This window comes from Thamnophis elegans, chromosome 3 (genome assembly GCF_009769535.1).
Source record: "Thamnophis elegans isolate rThaEle1 chromosome 3, rThaEle1.pri, whole genome shotgun sequence".
Lineage (NCBI taxonomy): Eukaryota > Metazoa > Chordata > Lepidosauria > Squamata > Colubridae > Thamnophis > Thamnophis elegans.
This window is the reverse complement of record NC_045543.1, coordinates 104,400,844-104,421,397: the sequence shown is the minus strand read 5'-3', so window position 1 is coordinate 104,421,397 and position 20,554 is coordinate 104,400,844.

Sequence of the window (20,554 nt, the reverse complement as noted above, 5' to 3'; positions counted from 1 at the left end):
AATATAAAATGATTTCTGATAATCAATCAGATCTATAAACAAGGCCACCAATTCTTATCGATTGTACATGCTGGCAAATATCATGATGTAACACCCTTCAAAGTTGTTCAATCAAACAATTTAAGGATCCTGACTGGCAAGCTTAGTTTGAATCTTGATGTCCCTCTTCATAAAGACAAGAACTTGGTTTTTAATAAAGGTGTTCATCAGTGGTGAAGTTCAATTTTTTACTGGCTTGGTGGGTGTGGTGTGGCTTGGTGGGTGTGGGAAGGGAAGGATACTGCAAAATCTCCATTCCCACCTCACCCTGGGGCCAGTCAGAAGTGGCATTTGCCGGTTCTCCGAACTACTCAAAATTTCCATGACTGGTTCTCCAGAACCTGTCAGAACCTGCTAGATTTCACACATGATATGCATGCAGCTTGTTATTTAAAATAGTGGCTGAGATTAATCTATTTTGAAATTCCTTTGCTTCCCTGACTCTGTTGGATAAATTTATATCTTCATAGATAAGTGGGACACGGTGGCTCAGTGGCTAAGATGCTGAACTTGTCGATCAGAAAGGTCAGCAGTTTGGCGTTCGAATAGCGCCGCATAACGGAGTGAGCACCCGTTACTTGTCCCAGCTTCTCCCAAATTAGCAGTTCAAAAACATGTAAAAATGTAAATAGATAAATAGGAACCACCTATTTTTCCAGTGCTGGCTCTTCGGCTTTGAAACGGAGAATGAGCATCGAGTCCTAGAGTTGGGAATGACTTTCATTGCCATTCACAGCCCATGTCCTTATCTTTTGGCTGATAAAGCAGTGATGATCTCCAAAAGAGTGGCCATTTTATTTTTCTTCTCACCATTGTAGTTGGTTGCAGGGCTATTTAGCTCAGAAGAAATCTAAAAAAAAAAAAAAACAAGAAGAGTTTCCTTTGTTTTTTAAACCTATGCTAGATCAAATTTTGCTGTAGTGGCATTGGTTAGTCTTGCCGACTAATTCTGCTAACTGCAGAATTAGTTGCTATTTGTTTTAGTTGCTATTTGTTTTAGATAATAGGTGGCGCAGTGATGGCGCAGTGGTTAGGGTGCAGTACTGCAGGCCACTTCAGATGACTGTAATCGGCAGTTCAGCGGTTCAAATCTCACCGGCTCAAGATTGACTCAGCCTTCCATCCTTCCGAGGTGGGTAAAATGAGGACCCAGACTGTGGGGGCGATATGCTGACTCTGTAAACCGCTTAGAGTGGGCTGAAAGCCCTATGAAGCGGTATATAAGTCTAACTGCTATTGCTATTGCTAATACAGACAATGGGGCAGAAAAGTGTGACAGTTATATAGCACTAAGAATTTAGACACCCATCTAGCCACTGAGATGGCTTAGATATGCAACAATGTTTTATCTAAATACCACATTCAGAAGTCTAAAATAAAAACAAGAAGAGAAAAATGTGAATCTTTCTAGTGCTTAAGAGAGAAATGAGTTTAAAGAATTATTAAATTCAATAGTCTTGAATTAGGTAAAAGACATCTTGGTATTAAAGACAATGAAATGACAGACTAAGGACTGGCAATTCCCACCCCATCACATAAAAAGGGGACAAAAAGTATCTGCAGTCTTATGATAGCTAAGCTCAGTCATGTGCCTGAAAAACTGAACAATGAACATAAATACAGAAATGGAAAAAGAATATGGAATGTTCTTCACATAAAAAGGCTTTGCAAGCTGCAGATAATTGCAGCTCTCTCACTTGATGTGTATTTCAATTAAGTAATAAAATGTGACAGATATTATGTTTCAGGGTGAAAGAAAGCAGGCTCTGAGTGTTGCTAATGGGAAGTCATATAGGTGTGTAACAGCTACTCTTCATTTGCAAATGATCTCATCGTAAAATAGCAGGTTTGTTCTGTTAGTATTACATTTAAAGTTCCATCAAGATTTCCCAAGTATTTTTAGGTATCAAGGGTTGTATATTGTCTACCTATTATCTTTATCCATTTATATGGATATATTTATTCATTGTCCCGTCTTCTAATCCTGGCTATAAAATACGAAAAGCATACCTAAATCACAACATTGTATAGTTAGGAACAAATTTTACTATAACAAGAGAGGGAGGAAGGGAGGGATGGAAAGATAGAGGGAGGGGGAATATAGTAGCATCATAAGTAACAAATATTAATCCATTACATATCATAGACATATACGAAAAAAAATCTTCATCAGGAATAGACATGTCCCTTGTCATGTTTGTAACACAAATAATGTACAAAGTATTTTGTTTGTAATAACATGACATACCTATGATGGATGGCCATAAATGGATGAAGTCACTCATTTGGATTCTTTTCCAATTTGGTCATCCAAGATTCTGAATTGAACAAACAACAAACTTGTGGCCCATGGGCCGGATGTATCATATGCTGACCATGCCCACACCCGGCTTAGTAAACAGGAAAAAAGTCCTGATACATCACATTATCCCCCCCCCCCCCGACAATGTGAGTTTGACACACCTGCACTACATAGAAAAACATCTAATATGTTGCCTAAATTACTTCTAATCTATCATACATGTTGTACTCAAGGAAACTTTTCACGTGCATAGTAAACCCTTGGATAAAAGAGCAAATTGTTCAATATTTTTCAAATATATAGAGAACCCATGGTAATAATGCCTATTTATTTATTTAGCACATAGCACATCATACCTAGCATTCTAGCAATAATATCCACATCTTATGGTATGAAATTCAGCTCTAAGTCTTCCAGAGTGGGTTGATGATGCTGAAGCGTTGACTCATCTTCTTAGGGAATGTACTTATTGTCAGTGAAAAAGCATATTGGCCACTGATTCAAAAGCCAAGAATGTCTCTTTCATACCCTTACACCTCCTACATTTAACTCATGATTCATTTAGCACATTTTATATAATAATCGGTAATTTGACAGCTTAAATATGCTGCAGAAATGGCAGAATATGGAAAAGTGAAGTATTGAACCATATGGTGTTTTCATTTTAAGATTTCACTTCATCAGTGCAGATGCCACACCTCAAACAATTATGACAACTCTCTACCATATTATTCAAAGTCTTTTTTTTATTAAGGTGCAGATTGGAATAACACTTCATTAGGGATAGGTGTAAAAAGCAGGCACTATCCTCAGACAAATGAACCATATTTGAAACATTTTTAGCATATCCTGGCTTTAATATGTGTATAACAGTTGCATTAGTTACACTCCAGATTCTTTCAAGGACTTTCTTTGCTGGGGAATTAAGATCTTAAACTATTTTGTGAGATTCTGAACAGTATTACCAAGATGAAACTCCTTATAAGCAATTTATTTAAATACAGATAAATACCATCCCCTCTTTCTGGGATGCTGTTGTATAATTTTGCCATTTGGCTTTTACTAAACTAGGAATTAGTGACACAGACATGACTTCTTGAAGTCCCCATCTTTGAGTTTTCTTAAAGATGTCATCAGAAGCATACGGGGATTTTCCTTTGGAGTGAGGAAAGTTATGAAATCTTTCAGAGGCACTTTGTTTGATTGTTGTTACTGCAGCTCCAGCCTTATTTTCCTATGCTCTACACTATACTCTGGCTGCTTTTCTTTTGGCTAGACATATTACTCCTCCAGTTCAGTCGATATATGTTGGACCTCCTGCTCTTTTGGTCTAGACTAATGTTGCTTCAATCTGACATCTTTAAGTTATGTGAACTTTACCTCCCAAAATTCCCTAGCCAGCATCTCAAAGTGCATGCATCTTAAGGTTGCCAAGTTTGAGAAACATTGTCTACATTGTAATTCAATTACTCTTAGCTTTAGTTTCATTTCTTCAACTGGATATATACTGGATTCATATATTCAATAACTTTATATTTCTTCCACATTTTCACTTTGGAAGGCAGTCCTTTGTCTCACGACTGTTTCATGCTGTTTTTGTTTATGGCCAGATACAAAGTTCTTCTAAGCTAAATCGTTCATCTATTGATCCTTGGCAAAGATTGGGTGGATGGTGGTGGCATTTGCAAGACCAGTCTAGTTTTACAAATTGCAAGACACATTTAATGTTATTATTGCCCATCCAACCATCATTTACTAAATACTATCTTAACCTTGCCTGTGTATGATTTGAGAGCCAAACGAACCTTTTGAGCACTTTTTTTTTCTATTATAGCATTTGACTTGTAGATGTACTTTCATCAATTTGAAAGTACTATTAAGGGCAAAATTGCCACAATTTTAGGCAATTGAGAGAATTCTATGCTCATTGCATTAAATTTGAACACTAACAGTTCAGAGGCTAACCATTAGGTCAAAATTACAAATGAGCAACAAAGAAATAAAATATTGGGAATTTCAGCTGGTCCAGTTATTCATAAAATTGAACCCACAAAATTCTGGTTGTTTGATACATGACTTATTCAAAACAAAATTGGAGTAGGTGTAGAGTAGTTTCTACTAGTTTATTGGAGATACATTTCTGAAGTTGAGAAGGCATGGAAGAATTGCTTTTTTCTAGTTTTTTTCTACTTAGGTAGACTTGGGAGATAATACTTCTGAGACTGTTCACATAAAGAAATTAATGGCATCGAGAAATGGAGCTTAATGGATTAATCCATTCCAGCCCACTTCCTATGTCAGGATCAAATACAGTTTGTTGCTTACCTCCAAATCAAATACATTTTCATCTCCACATCAGGATTATGGTCTATCATGTAAATATAATCTCATCAGTAATGGGTATATTTTCCATTTCCCAAAATAATTTAGAAGAGATTCTATAACACATTTTTTGTATAGAGTACTATTACACATTTCTATGCTAAGAGATTTCAAAGATTTACAGATGCTTATCTGTGATGGATTGCTGCAGAAGTAAGCACTGTACAACTGTGGGAATCTGCTTTAATTGATAATTCAAAATTCAAAGAGAGCATGATTCATTTCTACTTCCAATTTGAGATTCAAGAGTACATTGATTTAATCCAAGGTGCTTTATGTTTCAATGCAATGCAATCAATTAGTCAATCAATCACTATCAATCACTCAATATCTATATATTATAATGGAGAAGGTCCAAGCATTGGCAATTGTTTTCTTTAGCCAAAAAAGGTTTGGCACTCAATTTTCTGGTTTTGGTTTAGAGTGCTAGGAAGGATGACTAAGCTTGGCATCTCCCAGAAAAGCAACTCATCATTGTCTTTGGTAGTGGTAGGTAGGGTACATTGGTACAGCTTGACCTTTTACAGTCTAGACTTGCAAGAATGATAATCAACTTAAATTTTTAGACTGGTCTAGCTTTGCTGTATCTGGACTCTAAATTTGGTGGGCCACCAGAAGCATAGACCCAGCCGACTGATAAGAATTACTCCTTCTTCCTCTCTTTCTTTTAAATTGTAGCATTAACTTATTGAAGTGGGCTATAGATGATGGATGGATTATGTTTCTATTTGTTGTTGTTATGATTAGAATAGAATAGAATAAAACAACAGAGTTGGAAGTGACCTTTAAGGTCTTCTAGTCCAATCCCCTGCTTAGGCAGGAAACCCTACACTACTTCAGACAAATGGATATCCAGCATCTTCTTTAAAATGTCCAGTGTTGGAGCATTCACAACTTCTGGAGGCAAGCTGATTAGTTTATATCCATTGCTTTCCTGCCTTCTGGTGCTTTGGAGAATAGTTTGACTCCCTCTTCTTTGTGGCAGCCCCTGAGATCTTGGAACACTGCTATCATGTCTCCCCTAGACCTTCTTTTCATTAAACTAGACATACCCAGTTCCTACAACTGTTATTTATATGTTTTAGTCTCCAGTCCTCTAATCATCTTTGTTGCTCTTTTCTGCATTCTTTATTCTCCCCTTTGTCTCTCTCTCTTCCCTTTTTTTCTTTTAGGTGGGTGACATGATAGGATAGAGAGAAATAGTTTTTTTAACAAAATGTGATCTGATTAAAAGCTAGAATAGGTGATATAAACAAGGGAAGGGGGAACATTAGTGTACACACTTTATAATAATAAAAGTAATAACAACATACAACATGGAATAATTGAAAGATGATGAATTGTAATGTAATATAAATGTGTATTATTGCTAGAAATACATGAGTTGATTGAATGTAATAATTATGATTAATTTTATTAGTTCTATTTGTATTTTAATCTGTGACACCCAGGTACCACACTGGTCACACATTGATTTGAGATATTTTTTAAAACAACAACAACAACAATAATAATACTTGGAACAGCTTATATTCTCTGATGTTACCTTAACAGTTCCCAGGTCCTTGGTTAGGATTCGAGCTGTTGAGTGACCAACCAGCCCCAAAGGCTGTGAATCTCACCAAAGATTAACGTAATAATAATAATAATAATAACAACAACAACAACAACAACTCCGCCGTTGCCGGTCCCAAGTTTGGATGAGAAAGGAGGAGGGTTGGGGTCAGGTTGGCAACTGGCCCCATAAAAAAACCCGCCAACCCATACAATATGGTGAAAGAAACAAATAAAAAATGTATACCGCATCGGTCGTCGCGCAGGTTAACAAGGGCCGTGGCGGATGTTGGGGTCCCTGGACATCCGTTGACAAGTGGGCTACAAGTGGACCAGCCAACAAACAAGAAAAATATAGTGCAGATGAAAACTGTGCCATAATGGCCTGTTACTACAACTCAGAGCCAGAAAAAAGAGGTTATTGAAAGCGAATGTATGAATTATGGAAACAACAATATTCAGATTCAATTGTTAGTGAACAACGACTAGCAGATCAAAGGTGATTTATTATGCGGAATAAAGTGTTTAGTGAAGTTGAACTTGAGGAAATTCAGGCAAATTGCAAAACCAAAAAAACAATATCACAAGTGGAAATAACTGATATTCAAGACACAACTAAAGACATTATAGTAGAACTCCCAGAAGAAGCTCTCGGGGAGGAAATCACACCACCACCACTAGAACCAGTTATCACTGAACCAACTGATAAACTAATTCAAAAACAAAAAGAATTGAAGGATAAGATCATGGAGCATTTTCTGCTTAATGAGGAAAGGCAACGTTTACCATCACTAAAAACCGTGCCTAAGAAAATGTTGGCCCCTATCATGAAAATGGTTAATGCAGTGTTTTCAACAATTGAATCGGGATCCATCTTGGAAACGAACCAGTTAATGTACAGCGCTGCAGTAATATTCACTAATGAACTAGGCATTAAAATCAAAGTACCTAGTCACACAACAGAAAAAGCATCAAAGCCAAAGTGGAAAATCCGATTAGAACAAAAAGTCAAAAAATTAAGGGCAGATGCTAGTAACTTAAAGAACATGCATGAGCAATGGCTTAAAAACAATAAAATCATAGATCGGCTAATCAGAAGATATAGATTGGATACAAGAAACATCAATGAAGCTGTAGAGATTGTAAAACAGCAGATAACAGCAACAGCTAGAAAAATTGAAAGATATGAGGCACGAATCATCCAATATAAACAAAATCAGCAATTTCGATCAGACCAACGGTGTTTTTATCAAAGTCTTAACGTGAATGGTGACACCAAAAGTGAAAAACCAGAAAAGCAGGCCACAGTTGAATTCTGGAAAGAATTGTGGGAAAATGCAAAGGATTGCAATAAGGAAGCAAACTGGATACATGACTTTGAGAAAAGCATTGGCAACAAACAAATGCAAGTATTAGAAATAACAACTGAGATGATCAAAAATCGAGTTAAAAAGGTAAAGAATTGGACATCACCTGGAAAGGACCAATTACATGGTTTCTGGCTCAAATATCTGACCAGTTTACATGCAATATTGGCCAGGCAACTGAATGAAATTTTACAAAAAGGCCAAATTGATAAATGGTTCACAACTGGAAAAACATACTTGATTCAGAAAGATGCAACTAAAGGAACAACACCTGAAAACTACAGACCAATAACATGCTTGCCAACAACCTTCAAATTACTCACAGGCATTATTGCAGATAACATGATGGATTATTTGGAAACAAACAACATCTTGCCAGTAGAGCAAAAAGGCAACAAAAGAAGGAACAGGGGCACAAAAGATCAGCTCCTAATTGATAAAATGATATTAGAAAATTGTAAGACCAGAAAAACGAACTTGAATATGGTCTGGATTGATTACAAAAAGGCATTTGACTCACTGCCACATAGTTGGATCATAAAATGCTTAGAAACAACTGGCATTAGCAAAAATATTACATCCTTTATTGAAAAGGCGATGAAACAATGGAGAACTGAGTTGGCAGTAGGGAATGAGATCTACAGAATGGTTAATATCAAGTGAGGAATTTTCCAGGGTGATTCACTTTCACCTCTTCTCTTCATCATCGCAATGATCCCACTATCAGTAATCTTAAAAAAAATGAAATTAGGCTACCAAACAGCCAAAGAAGCTGAAAAAATTTCGCATTTACTGTATATGGATGATTTGAAACTCTATGGAAAGTCAGAAATAGAAATCCAATCATTGACAAACACAGTCCAAGTATTCAGCACCGATATTTCAATGCAGTTTGGCATGGAAAATGCGCCACTGTATCCATAAAAAGGGGGCAAAATCACTGCATGTGAGGGAATTGAAATGCCCAATGGCCAACAAATTAAATGCAGCGAAGATGAAGCCTACAAATACTTAGGCATTCTGCAGTTGGATAACATCAAGCATGGAGAAGTAAAAACTATTGTCAGGTGAGAGTACACCAACAGAGTTAGGAAAATTTTGAAATCTAAATTGAATGGTGGAAATACAATCAAGGGCATAAATACCTGGGCAATACCAGTTATAAGATACACAGCTGGTATAGTTAACTGGACACAAGCTGATTTGGACCTTTTGGACCGAAAAACCAGGAAACTAATGACAATGCACTACAGTTTACATCCACATGGTGATACTGATAGACTATATCTGCCCCAAAAATCAAGCGGCAGAGGATTATTACAAGTGAAGCAAACAGTTGAAGAAGAAAAACATGCACTGGCTGATAATTTAAAAGAAAGTCAAGAACATCTATTAATCGAAGTAAAGAACAAAAATCTACTGAAGGCCCAACAGACGAAACAAGAATACAGAAAAGATGTGATAAAATCAAGAATGGAGAGTTGGCAGAACAAAGCACTGCATGGCCAATTTCTGGAAAAAATAAAAGATAAAGTGGACAGTGAACAAACTTGGTTATGGTTAACAACAGGTACATTAAAGAAAGAAACAGAGTCACTAATCCTGGCTGCGCAAGAACAAGCTATCCGCACAAATGCCATTAAGGCCAAATTCAAAAATCCTCTGATGATGCCAAATGCAGACTTTGCAAAGAAGCTGATGAAACTGTTGACCACATACTCAGCTGCTATAAAAAAATCGCACAGACTGATTATAAATTGCGGCACAATTCAGTAGCACAAATGATCCATTGGAATTTGTGCAAAAATTATAATATTAAAACAGCAACAAACTGGTGGGAACATCAGCCTGAAAAAGTCACCGAAAATCAGATGGTCGAGATCTTGTGGGATTTCCGTATACAAACCGACAAAATACTGGCGCATAATACACCAGAAATCACACTGGTTGAGAAAAATAAGGTCACAATCATAGACATCGCAATACCAGGTGATAGCAGGGTCACCGAGAAGGAACATGAAAAAATTGCAAGATACCAGGACTTAAAAATCGAAATTCAACGACTATGGCACAAACCAGCAGTGATAATTCCAGTGGTAATTGGCACACTGGGTGCTATTCCAAAAGCACTGGAATTACATTTAAAAGAGTTAAAAATTGACAAAATCACCATCAGTCAAATGCAAAAAGCCGCACTGCTTGGATCTGCACGCATATTACGAAAATATGTTACGACGTCCTAGGCCCCTGGGTGGGGCCCGGTTAGTAACCAATGCCAAATCCGGCGAAACAACTGGCCGCTGTGATACAATTGTATAATAATAATAATAATAATAATAGAACATCTATTAATCGAAGTAAAGAACAAATATCTACTGAAGGCCCAACAGACGAAACAAGAATACTGAAAAGATGTGATAAAATCAAGAATGGAGAGTTGGCAGAACAAAGCACTGCATGGCCAATTTCTGGAAAAAATAAAAGATAAAGTGGACAGTGAACAAACTTGGTTATGGTTAACAACAGGTACATCAAAGAAAGAAACAGAGTCGCTAATCCTGGCTGCACAAGAACAAGCTATCCGCACAAATGCCATTAAGGCCAAAATCGAAAAATCCTCTGATGATGCCAAATGCAGACTTTGCAAAGAAGCTGATGAAACTGTTGATCACATACTCAGCTGCTGTAAAAAAATCACGCAGACTGATTATAAATTGCGGCACAATTCAGTAGCACAAATGATCCATTGGAATTTGTGCAAAAATTATAATATTAAAACAGCAACAAACTGGTGGGAACATCAGCCTGAAAATCAGATGGTCAAGATCTTGTGGGATTTCCGTATATTCTCATGGAAGAATTTGCATTCAAAGCCTTGCTATCACATAGTCATTTTAAAAGATTGAACATTTTAGCAAGCATTTTTGCGAGTTTTGTTGCTGGGATACAGTCCCAATTCTGTATCACTTCAAAGTACGGTAATATTTGACCCCAAGAAAACACACTTTTTGAACCCATATGCAGATTATGAGAGATAACCCGAATGCTCAGGTGCATTGACGAAACCAGCAGAGAAATGAAACTTTATGAATAAAATTGAGACTTGTATGGCTGGCCTCATTAAAGAATTGAGCTGTGAACATATGAATGAACCCCAAAGGTTCTTTATTCCAAAAGAAGTATGATAGAGAGTCTAAGGTGACAAAAACTCACTGGCTTGCTAGAATGTCGCCATCAGAGAGCTCATCACATCCTTCAATCCCATAAAAATTCTCCCTGTGTAGAAAAGTGAAATTGTGACATTTAATATTGTCTCAAACCACTTCAGAAGTGGCAGAAAATCCATCAAATATGAAGTTTGAAAGGTTAGAAAGTACATCAAAGCCACATGATACAGTTTGCTGCTTTGAAGTAGATCCCCATTTTGATTTGTGAATCTGCTTCAGCAGGATGATCCAATCAAAGCTTCATTGAACTGAAGCATTCTTTCGAAGCTTTGCACAGCCCGAAAACACAGAAGGCTAAAAGATAAAAGGGATGTAATCATACTCGCCTGCATCACTGTTAAATTATTGGCACAGGGGGCTTGGCAACGTTTGCCAAGATAGTTAATGCTCAAAAAATTATCTGCATCACTGTGCTTGTGAAAATGTAAGAATCTGTATTCATGTAAGCTGTTTTTGTAGATATATTTCATGCTCCCAAGGCCAAGTGCAATGAGCTGCAAATAAATATTGCTACAGGTAAAGTGGCCCAAGTCAAATTGCTCAGTCTTGAATATACAGCTTTCAGATATTGTTTAAGGTCTGACATACTAGCTGTGCTCACTTTGCTTAGAGGAAAGAAATATTCTGGTACACATAACATTTTTTGAGAAAGATGAGCTGTAGTGGGCGCATCTCAGATAAAATGCAGTACTTCAGGCAACTTATGGCAGCAGTTTGGCAGTTCGGATCCCACCGGCTCAAGGTTGACTCAGCCTTCCTATTAGATCTTCACAAGGAAGGACAGAGGCTCGAAGGTAACAGTAACCACTTTAATATAACAAGGAACGTTGTAACAATAACAATGAAGTAGACCGGACAGACTTGTAGCTGTGCGCGGTAGATAGGGAAGACAGAGCGGTAGATCGGAAGGTCAGAACAGTAGACCGGTAGTTTCCGCGGTTGTGTAGTAGATCGGGGAGCTGTTGGAAACGCACTGCCTTTTATACTCGGCTTGCTCGCACTTGACAGCCCGGCATCTGACAGGCGTGTCTGATTGGCTAAGATGTGCCTGGCTGCTGCCGAGCTGTCAGTTGTAACTGCGAGGATTATATACACTATATAACACTTCCAATCATCCGAGGTCAGTAAATTGAGGACCCAGATTGTTGGAGGCAATAATCTGACTCTGTAAACTGCTTAGAGAGGGCTGTAAAGCAGAGATGGTATTCATCAGGTTCTAACCAGTTCTGGAGAATGGGTAGCGGAAATTTTGAGTAGTTCGGAGAACTGGTAAATACCACCTCTGACTGGCCCTGCCACCATCTATTCTCTGTCTCCCAAGTCCCACCTGATCAGGAGAAAATGGATATTTTGCAGTATCCTTTCCCTGGAGTGGGGAGGGAATGGGGACTTTATAGCAATGGTCCCCAAAGTGGGTGGTACCGCCCCCTGGGGGATGGGATGACGTAGAGGGGCACTAAGAGGCAAGGGGGCTGGCAGAGGGCTGCTAAGAGGCAAGGGGGTGGCGGGGGGGGCGCTAAGAGGGTGAGGAAAAAAAGATCGTGCATTGTGTTTGCTGCAGAGGGCTTCGCCCCTAGGTTGGTAGCTTCCCCTTAGCTAATTCTCAGATGGAAAGGAGAAACTTGCAGAGCAGAAGATGGATGGCTTAAAGCCCATCGGTGTGGGCAGAAGGATGAAATAACCCAAACAAACCTGGAAATAACTGCGGGTTTCCCTTTAAGCAACGTTACCACCCTCCCCTCCAATCATTGCCTTCCTCCCAGGAGAGGGGCATGCCACTTCAATCGCCCCCCCCCAACACCACCAGCATCTTAACCAATTGGCTTGGCTTGTGAAAATGTTTTTTTTAAAAAACGATCGGTGGGCAGGGAGATTGTGCACTATGTTGTTAAGGGGGGGGGGAGAAAAACCCCACCAATCGAATTCTAGTTGAGCTTGTGAGAGAGGTTTCAGGTTTCAGGTTTCGTTTTATTTATATGCCGCCCTATTCCCAGTAGGACTCAGGGTGGTGCACAAACCCAAGGGGGAAAGGGAACACAAAAAATACAAATACAAGCATTTAAAAATAGCCAACAGCCACACAGATCGAGAGGGGAAGGGAACTCATCAACCCCAGGCCTGCCGACACAGCCAGGTTTTAACGGCTTTTCAGAAGGCCTGGAGAGAGGTGAGGGTCCGAATCTCTGCGGGGAGTTCGTTCCAAAGGGCCGGAGCTGCCACAGAGAAGGCCCTCTCCTGGGTGGTAGCCAGATGGCATTGGCTGGTAGACGGAACCCGGAGAAGGCCAGCCCTGTGTGATCGAATGGGTCTTTGGGAGGGAATTGGCAGCAGGCGGTCTCTCAAGTACAGCTCTTTGGCACTGGTTTAAAAAACGGTCACATATTCTGTGCCATCCTTTTCCTTTGCATGAAGACGCTGCTGGGTAAAAGTAACTGGGGGGAGGGGATGATGAGCGGAAGTGCGGTCGCTCCCTTTTGGTGGTGTGGATTTTGGTTAGGGAGGTTTGGATTACCAGCAGGAGAGAGCTTGTATTGCAATCTTCCATTTCTAGCCTTGGAAATACGGGTGTTGTTAAATTCACTTTCTTTGATATAGGTATAGTATACTGTTCTGACCCCCTCCTCTATCCAGTAATGAATGCCAAGACAAGCTTAACTGGAATGTATTTTAATAGCAAGACATCAAAATCTCAGTGGCTGAAAGCCAAGCAGAACAAACAGATAAGGACCTTGGCAGCAACTCAGACAAACTCAGGCAGCAATAAATACAGATAAGGCTTGGCAGCAATCCAGCCTGCCAAGCTCACAGTAATGTCCTCCGACATTCAATCCTACAGTAATGTCCTCCGACATTCAATCCTATGTTGACTTCTGCAAAGAGGGCCGTGTGCACAAGTAGCTTTTTATAGTCTGGAGAGGAGCCTAATGACCACCAGCTGAATACAATCACCTCCTCTAATACCGTAATTGTTCCTGACGCCTAGTAGCTCTTCGATGGCGTGCATCCAGGAACAACTCACTACTGGCCTCTGGCTCACTCTCCCTTGTCTCCTCCTCACCAGTCCAAGGCTCAGGTGCCTCCTGGTGGCCAACCAGCCTCTCTGCGCCCTGCTCAGAGTCAGAACCCTGTCCAGGGTCCTCCACATCCTCCAGAGCCGACTCAGAGGGCCCCTCGCTGTCGGAGTCTGGTGGCAGCTCCACGGCACCTGCTGGGCCACAACAGTATACTATATATATATACACTACTATAATATAGGTCAGAAGTCCTCAAACTTGGCAACTTTAAGACTTGTGGACTTCAACTCCACAATTCTCCAGCCAGCATAGCTGGGAGTTGAAGTCCATAGCTGTCTGGAGAATTCTGGGAGTTGAAGTTCACAAGTCTTAAAGTTGCCAAGTTTGAAGACCTCTGGTATAGGTTCTCCTGCTTGAGCAGGGGACTGGAACAGAAGACTTCCAAGGTCCCTTCCAGCTCATTTATTCTAAAGCTTATAAAAGTTCCACTCAATGCTGGTCGCGGGTGGATTTTCTTTTAGGATATGTGTTTAGTCTTTGAAATATCCCCATTCCCATCCTCTCTCCTTGCGGAATTATAGTTTTGAATAGTTGGTTCAGCGAGCAGAAGTTTAGCCATTGAAACCACATAAGCATTTAAAGGCAGAATGTCTGTGACATGCAAAATAATTGGCAATCTGAAGGAGATAAGATTATATTGTATGCCTTTGTATGTGTGGATATGTGCACACATAAATTTTGCAGCAGGGTTAACAATGATCAGAACACCTCTTGGTTAGCATAGCCAATAAGAAACTTGGCCAATAATATTAAGGCAAGTATGAGCAATTATCTGTCCATGGTTGCTTAAAAAAATGACGCCAAAGTTTCTGGATGAAAACAGTAATACAAATCTTAAAATTGAGATTTTTTTTTTAAAAAAAGGAAAAATAGATTGTACTTCAGTTTTGCTTAGATGTGTGATGTGAGTCAACTGTTTTTGATATTTAGACCACTAAATCTTAAAGACTATGCAGATGGTTTGGAAGGGGTTAGTAGCAAATCTAGTGTTGATATTGTGGAAATTAATGAAACTGAAAATTACAATGATGTTATTGCAGGGATGTGACTATCCAACTAAAGTTGTTTCTCTGACATTCTAAGACTTAGATGTCTGGGTGATATCAGGATCTTTTTTTGATTGAGTGATAAATCCATTTTCAGACACTGAGGAAGATGGGGTAGTGGAGGAACAACTCATAGAGCTGCAAAATGACATTGAGCTGAAGCCAAAGTTTCAGAAATCATACTAAGAGTTTTGGTTACAGAAAGAAATTTCTGATCGCTATCCTGCCCTATGGAAAGTGGTTAAGAAGCTCCTTGTTGCATTTCCAATATCATATTTGGTTGAATGTGGCTTCAGTATGGTCCTCCAACTTCTCTCCAAGCAAAGAAATTGACTACAGATTACTGAACGTGGTGATTTAAGACTCCTGCTAAGTGACTTAAAACCAGACATTGGAAAACTGGTATCACTTCATCAAGCCCATCCATCACATTAAGAATTTACTGTACTGTGAAGTAGTTACTAAATTTTACTGAGTTTACTAAGTTACTAGTTACTAAGGTTCTTGATCATGTTCAACAATATTGTTGAATTAACATTAACTAAAAAGGTTTTTTAAATTGGATTTTGCATAAATGTGCAATTAATTGTTACAGTTTTGAATTTTACTGTTACTATCTTCCTTCCCTCATGCAAACTGCCCAGTCACATGACCACCCCAGCCACGCCCACCAAGACACGGCCACAGAACTGGTAGTAAAAAATTGAATCCCACCACTGAGTGGGGGCACTGAGGATCAGTTTGTAGCACCAAGGGGATGGTGGACTGAAAAAGTTTGGGAATCACTGCTTTACAGTATCCTTCCCCTGCCATGCCTACCAAGCCACACCCACCGAGCCATGCCATGCCCACCAGGCCACATCCACAGAAGTAGTAGTAAAAAATTTTGAATCCCACCACTGCTGTAAGCACTGTGAAGTCTAAGTGCTATTGCTATTATTACTTTTAGACTACATTTTTGGGCCTTCTCCTTCAAATAGCAATAGCAATAGCAGTTAGACTTATATACCGCTTCATAGGGTTTTCAGCCCTCTCTAAGCGGTTTACAGAGTCAGCATATTGCTCCCAACAACAATCCGGGTCCTTATTTTACTCACCTCGGAAGGATGGAAGGCTGAGTCAACCCTGAGCCGGTGAGATTTGAACAGCCGAACTGCAGAACTGCAGTCAGCTGAAGTAGCCTGCAGTGCTGCATTTAACCACTGCGCCACCTCGGCTCTTGGCAGTAAGTTGTGGCAATTGTGGCCAGAGGGACACAAAGAAGAGACTTAATACTGTATATTGTCATACTGATGACCTTGTCTGAAATAAATACCCATATGATCGTGGGGGGGGGAATCTTTTCAACTTCCAGTGTACACTGGTTTGTTCCACAGTTTGTTAGTTTTGTGTGAGCATCATTGTCTATTTTTCCCATATCTTCTTCTTCTTATCTTCTTCCTTCTATTAATAGGGAAACAGAACATTTAGATATATAGATATAAGCATCCCACTTTTCTATTGTCCTCTTTCTAATACCTAGGAAGCTTTAGAAACATAACCCAGAAACAAAGATTTCTGAGAAATACAATCCTCTGTTTTCATTGGCGAGAGCTCTGGATAAATATTCAGACCACTGAAATACAGATCTGTTATATTTAGGTTGCATAAATGTAGGTAATCACTAGACTTCAACAAGGAAACGTTCTGTAGCTGTCTGGGGCTGTCTAATAAACCTGAAGTTTTATGGTCCTGATTTGGTAAGACCAGCAGAATATCTACAATATATATTACTAAAACTCTTGTGCCTGTAACAGTCACCTGCAAAAAATAATGCATCATACAGCAAAACATTGTCAACCAAAGTACTTCCAATGGATTGATGTTTACAGAATGCATCCAAAATCCAGGCCTTGTGACTAATGTAGAATTGAAATTTGGCAAATTTTATAAAACATTTTATGACATCAAAGTTATTGTTTTATGACTTACTACAAAAGATTGTTAAACATCAACTGCTGATGTTTGGTTGTGTTGTATTTTTCAAAGTACGTACTATACATCTCTGAATATTTATCTGAATTGTTAAGAACTTTCTCAATACATTAGAAACTCTGCCATTGTTGAAGGCATTGAGGAATCTGTTAAGGGAATATCTCTGAAACAAAAGACCCAGCAATATCTCTGTAAGCTATTAACAACTTGAGGGAACCGTTCAAAGAAGGAACCACAATTACTTTTATAAATTACTGGACATCTATATACATTATTTTTACTGAAAAGGGATAAAAATTAACTGCTAATTTCAGGAACTATTGATGCAAAAAGTTTGTTTATAGGAGGTTTATGGGAAATTTATGGGAAGTTTGTTATGGGTGTTTGTAATTGCTGAAAAGAAGATTTATTCTTTGGTTAACTTTCTGTTTCTTGCTTTTTTGTTATTCACTTTTTATTTTATTGTTTTATAATATTTTTGCAATGGATGTGGTGGCTCAGTGGCTAAGGCGTTGAGCTTGTCGATCAGAAAGGTTGGCAGTTCGAATCCCTAACACCACATATTGGAATGAGCTCCCATTACTTGTCTCAGCTTCTGCCAACCTAGCATTTTGAAAGCATGTAAAAATGCAAGTAGAAAAAGAGGAACCACTTTTGGTTGGAAGGTAACAGTGTTCCGTGCCCTTTCGGCATTTTGTCATGCTGGCAACATGACAATGGAGATGTCTCTTGGGCTTTGAAACAGAGATGAACACTGCCCCCTAGAGTCGGAAACAACTAGCACATATGTGCGAGGGCAACCTTTACTAATATTTTTATTTATATTTCTTCTTATATCCTTTGGAGTTTTAAAAATCTTTATAAACATTTTTAATAATCTCTTTTTTTAATATTAAAAAAGGGAAAAAGGGAAATGCGTCACAAAAGAGAGAAAAAAGCTAGGTTTTTTCTTTATTGGTTTGCCTTTATATTTGACTGATAAAACTTGTACTTATTGTCACCTGATTTAGGAAATATTCATAGCAGAGACAGGATTTAAATTGAATGCATAAATAAATAGGCACACAGCTGTATCTAAAAAAATCTCTAGATTACATTTTCTGGTGCTGGGATGGAAGTGCTAATTTCTAATTAGTGCAGACAGTAGAACCAAACCATGCTGATAGCTGCTTGGTTTGGCAGGCAAAGCTGATATAAAAACGGTGGGTTCATCCTTAGCATGCTAGAAATTAATGTAATTTGTAAACAGGAGAGATCACAATTTTCTGTATTTTAAAATAAGGGTAATGAAGGAGACTTATATTGATTATGCCCAGTAATTAGGCTTTATGATAGGGCGTGCAAGGATAAAGGATTAAAAAAAAAAATCTTTAAGACCTCTAATATATTTCAGCGCTTTGTCTTGGGCTTTGATAAGATTCCATTCTGAATTCAAACAAAAGAAATGTATAATCTGTAGAAGTTCAAAAAAAATATAATAAGGAATGTAGGAAGTGAGGATCCGTGAGTGCAATTTCCATAAGGCTAAGCTATTTTAGTTTTGCTATGAACGTTTTCAAAAAAGTGTTTTGATAGATTTTTTATGGGTGGGGAGTCAAATATTATTGTCAGAATTATCTAAATATGAAAATATTCAGTGAAAAATATTTTACACTTTCAATGGGTTGTCTTTCAAAAAGTTAAATGGAATATTTATAGAAAATATACTGTTTGTAGAAAATATATGCTTTGCTACAGTGATGGGTTTCTATTTTTTTACTACTAGTTTGCTTGTGTGGTCTCACGGGTGACGCTTCTGTGCATGCGCAGAAGCATCTGGGCAGGTGGGCAGGACCTCCCACTGCCACCACTACTGATTTGCCTGATCCAGGCCAAACCGGGAGCAACCCATCTCTGCTTTGGTATTCCTAAGCAGCACAGTGCATCCAAGTTCTATATAGGGATCATATTTTTTTATTATGGTCCAAATTAGCATAGAATGAAACAGCTGGAAATGACTATTTACATTATCAAGCCCTACATCAGGTTCAATACAAGAATCCAAATAAAATCATCCTCAAGAGATGACCATCTACCTTCAGTATCAATATTTGTAAAAAAAGCCCAAGATTTCTGTCCTTAATTGTTCCCTGTTGAACTATTCTGTAATATTTTTCCCTTAACCAATTGAATGTTAATTTGGAATCTGCCTTATTATTATTCTGTGTCATACTTTCTGCAGTCGTGATGAACACAAGCTGACATTCTGGGTGCTACCTCTTCAGGTATTTGAAGATGGCCATCATTTCTCCATCAGTCTTGTTTTCTGAAGGCTAAATATTCCCAGTTCTTCAGTTTATCTTCCTATGATGTCCTTTCCATCCCCCCAATCATTCTTTTTGCTCTATATCAGTGGTTCCCAAACTTGGCAACTTTAAGACTTGTGGATTTCAACTCCCAGAATTCTCCAGCCAGCAAGTCTTAAAGTTGCCAAGTTTGGGAATCACTGCTCTATATCAAATGCCTATCCCTTTTTTAAACATACATTTTTTATCAAGAAATTTGATTACAGTAGTAAAAACTAATACAAACTAAAGTTAGATAAAGGTAATAGAGTAGAAAAGAGAATTTAAAATTCAAGAAAGAAGAAAGAAAAAGAACATAATAAAGAAAAAGAAGATAAATATATAAAGAAGTTACTTTCATCCTTCATCATTTTGGCAGACTCTTGATCTAGTAATAGAAAGGGGAGACATAATGATGCAGGTTTTCTTTGCTTTCTTCTTTGTTTAATGACTAGCAACTAAACAATGTGATAAAGCTGTATAAATCATTGCCTGGGCAATAAAAAAGACAAGAGACATAGGGACAGTGGATAAAATTGGAGTTGCCAAGCCATTCCAATGATATTGTAAATAACTAATTAACAGAGGCTCTTGGGCTATTGAACATTTTCTTTCCTTTTGTCATGCAATTATTTTTGCCTGCTGCAGCTCCTCCTTAGCTTTTGCATGGGTAAATAATGCCAACCTATCTAATGCAGTAAAAGCAGATTAGATTTTGGCATCTAATCTAGAAAAACAGCACAGTTTGATTCCCAATGATAGGTTAACAAAGGGAGAAAGAAGGGTTTATGTGTGGGAAGTGATGGCTGTTGTATATTTTACATATATATTTGTATATATATATTTTTATAAAGAATTAGAGCTAAAGATGCCATGAATTATGATTTACTTAACCTTTTCCACCCCCACCCACACGAATATAATTTTAATGTAAATTATTTGAAAATTATCCTAAGAATCTCACCAAAGAATTATGTAAAACTATATGGCTACATTAACTTATTCCACAATTATTTCTATCAGAGATGCTTGATTTTTAGATCTGCTTTCTTCCCTTAGACTGGGACAATCTGGTGATGAGAACCAAGTATATACATTTTTTTAAAAGCCCTTTACAATATCTATTCTATTAAAATAGGTCAGCTGTAGTGTATTAATTTTTGGTTTTAGTATTTATTTATTTATTATTAAAACTTATATGCCATCCAATCCCGAAGGACTCCGGGCGGCTTACAAAAGGAGAAAGAAGAGAAATAAAAAAATAA